The 3,321-nt window shown below is 31.4% G+C and overlaps 1 long non-coding RNA gene across 2 annotated transcripts in view; it reads left to right on the top strand.

Moving 5' to 3' along the window:
• The window catches only part of LOC105121279 (uncharacterized), a 5,876-nt gene extending 2,567 nt beyond the window's left edge, over positions 1-3,309 (top strand). For both annotated transcript variants that reach the window (XR_841528.1, XR_841527.1), the window contains one exon: positions 3,294-3,309. This is a non-coding gene — a long non-coding RNA (uncharacterized LOC105121279). The remainder of the gene's footprint in view (positions 1-3,293) is intronic.
• Positions 3,310-3,321: the final 12 nt, after the last annotated feature.

Genomic DNA, 3,321 nt, shown 5'->3' with positions numbered 1-3,321 from the left:
TTGTTATTGTTATTGTTATTGTTATTATTGTTGTTGTTGTTGTTGTTATTGTTATTGTTATTGTTGTTGTATTATTGTTATTTATAATTTGTACAAATAACCTCCCTGTGGTTCGATCCCGGTCTTGCCGGGTTATTTATTACTTCGATACTCCTGCACTTGGGAGAAGACAACAATCTTTTAGTCGTGTCACCAACGCATCTTTTACTTGTGAGCATAAAATATTCATCAACTTTCACCAACACAAAATGCTTTCTGTATTTGTTAATCTATTTGCAGATGAGATTTTAACAGTGTGTCGTGTTTCCTTTTTTTTATTTATACTTTCAATAATCTTAACCTGTATCCAAATTTGTTTTAACAATGTTTTAATAGCTAAATACATCATCAATAGACTAGTCACCAATCCCATCACTATCCAAACTATGAGAAAATGAAAAAAAAAAGGAATGGTATTATTCAAATTTATAATAGTAAGAATAACTTTTCTCCAAAACATCTTAGAAACAAAAGCAAATAACAAGAGAGAACGAGTAGTTTTGACAATGTGCCTATATTTTTTTTCAGCAATTTCATTTTATTCAGGAGTATCTATACATGAAGTTTTGCTGAATGGTTTTATCTAAGGTAAGCGACTGATGAAATTTATTAGAGGTGTATTCTCTACTCAAATTACATCTAAGGTATTTGATTACAGCAAAATGTTGAGTTTTGACAAGAACTTGAAAGACTGTCTATATCTCAAAGAATTCAGAACAATGTTTGACTAAATAAGCCCAACAATAACGAGTATAATTATTAATAAATAAAACATAATATCGAGACCCTCATTTTATGGTAACAAAAGAAGGTCTCTATACATCAGAATGAATCAAATCAAATGGTAAAGAAAAAATAGAAATATTTCGATTAAAAAGTAAAGCGAAAAATTTTGCCAGATAATTTACTAGAATAAAAAATATCACAAGTTTGCAAATTTCCTAAAGCTCTTATAGATGCCAAAAATCTCAAACGAGAAAACGAAACATAACTTAGAAGAGAATGCCATAAATAAAAACTAGAACATTAAGGATTCAAATAAAAAGAAGACAAATCAACAATAGTAGTAATCAATAGGCTTGTAGCAGTGACAACTGATATTTTTAACTTATCCAAAATATATAGTTAATTCTTCCTACAGCCTGTCCCATTCAACTTCTGAGACTACAGATCCTATACACAACAAAAAAACAAAGACTAAATAATCGTTAAAATCATATAATTGACCAGCAAAAGCAAGACTCAATTTGAGTTTTGGTATAAGATAAACATTAGGGAGAGACAAGTGAGGTGTGACAGTATAACCAACACCTGCTAAGTGCATGGGAGTTTCATCAGCAGTCATAACACGAATGGAGGGCGAAGGGGACACAAAAGTAAAAAATGAGGAATCTAGAGACATATGATGTGAAACACTAAAATCTAAGACCCATTCAAAATATAACATACCTGAGGAACTATGAGGCATCTGACTTACAAAAGGAGCTGCAGACATTGCTTGTGACTGTAAGGAGAGACTTCTAAAATTCCTCAGCTAGAGTACTACGATTGGTGATAGAGCCTGATAAAACTAATGTTGCAGTATTGTGGTTTATAACCCTTAGGTGGTGAGCATTAGATTGTGACTGGCTGTCATGCTTCCAAACTTGATTATGTTGTCTCAACTTAGGACGTTGAGGCTTCCAATGACCTTTCTACTTATAGAAACTGCACTCGTTAAAGTCAACTCTTATGTAAGACTTATTCTGATGATTAGATAATGGCTTAGAGGGTACTGCTAGAACAAAAGGATTCGAAGTAGAAAGAATTTTTTTTCAGAATAAGACGAAAGATATATTTCTTCAGCCAATAACTCACTGACAACATAGTCAACAGACGATAATGGAGAACGATGCAGAATTGAACCTCTAAGTCTTTCAAAATCACTATAAAGTGTTGTTAAAAACTGTACCAATTATTGTTGCTCTCTACACTCAATAGAGCCAATTGATCCTAAAGATCTGTCATAACAAAATAAAACTCCTGAATAATCATATTTTTCTGATAAAGAGCTCATATGTCATTCTTTAATTCATACTACTTTGTAAAATTTGATTACGTGAATAACTTTTGCAGATGATCTCAAACCTTCTTTGACGTCTCATACTTCGCCAACTGCATACCTATGAAATGCTCAACAGAATTGTTGATCCAAGTAATAATCTTTGCATTGTTTGCTTCCCATGTATCTATCAAAACAACATCTCCCTCCTTAGTATACTAGAGTATCATATAAGTTCCATTAACATATCCTCACATCATTTTATCCTTAAGGAAATTTCTCATTACATAACTTCAATATGAATAATTTTTTTCCATCCAACTTCACACTCACAAACTGCAACGAATCATCTCTTTTGGTAGCCATAATTAACAAACAAAGAGAACCAGACTCCAAAAGTAGCAAAAAACAATATCATATTACATAAATAAAGCAGATATCGCAGAAACTAAACAAATACCTTCTCAAAGTTATATGATTACTTCAAAACACAAAACAAATTGCAAAAACTAAACGCAAATATCTAATAGTAGAAATTGAAGGGAAGACAATATACCAAAATAATTACAGAAATAGAACATAAATACCAAATTACAAAAACTAAAAGAAAGATGAAATACCTGAGTTGCATAAACATAACCCATATCACTCCAAAATAAATTGAAGACAAAATAAATATGAACATACTAGAGAAGGAGGCTAGAGTTCCCCTTAATCAGTTTATTTTAATGTACATCTTTTAATCTAAATACAAAGAGATTATAAATAGGTTAAACTAAAATATTATTTTACCCTTAATAAATAAAATAAGATAAATGTATTATTTAACCATGCTAAGTCTAGGATTATTCCATTCTATATGCATGGTAGATAATCCATTCAACATAGAAGATCAAAATGCATCAAGTCCTTTGGCTAAACTCCTAGATAATCCATGAACTTCAAGAATTTTCCGAATTACTATCCAACAGATTTTAGCATGAGAAGTTAAAAATAAAAGTATGCAGTGCTTTTAGAAAGCGCTGGTTGGGCTTTTGTGACGAACCTCCAGCTTGTTTTTATTTTCTTTGATAATTGAATCCATCTTCCCTTTAAATTTTTGTCTCCTCGACTGTTGCTTTCCTGAAAAATCAGATTTACTGCTTCTGTTCTTAAAATTTGAATTATTAAAATGTGACTAGAATCTAATTCAAGATATTTGTGCCATTTGCAGGAACTTGCTGAGATGCGCCCCCACCCGC

Source organism: Populus euphratica, unplaced genomic scaffold (assembly GCF_000495115.2).
Source record: "Populus euphratica unplaced genomic scaffold, PopEup_1.0 scaffold31.1, whole genome shotgun sequence".
NCBI classification, from domain to species: Eukaryota; Viridiplantae; Streptophyta; class Magnoliopsida; order Malpighiales; family Salicaceae; genus Populus; species Populus euphratica.
Note: the sequence above shows the minus strand (reverse complement) of the source record. Positions and strands in the feature narration are given on the sequence as shown.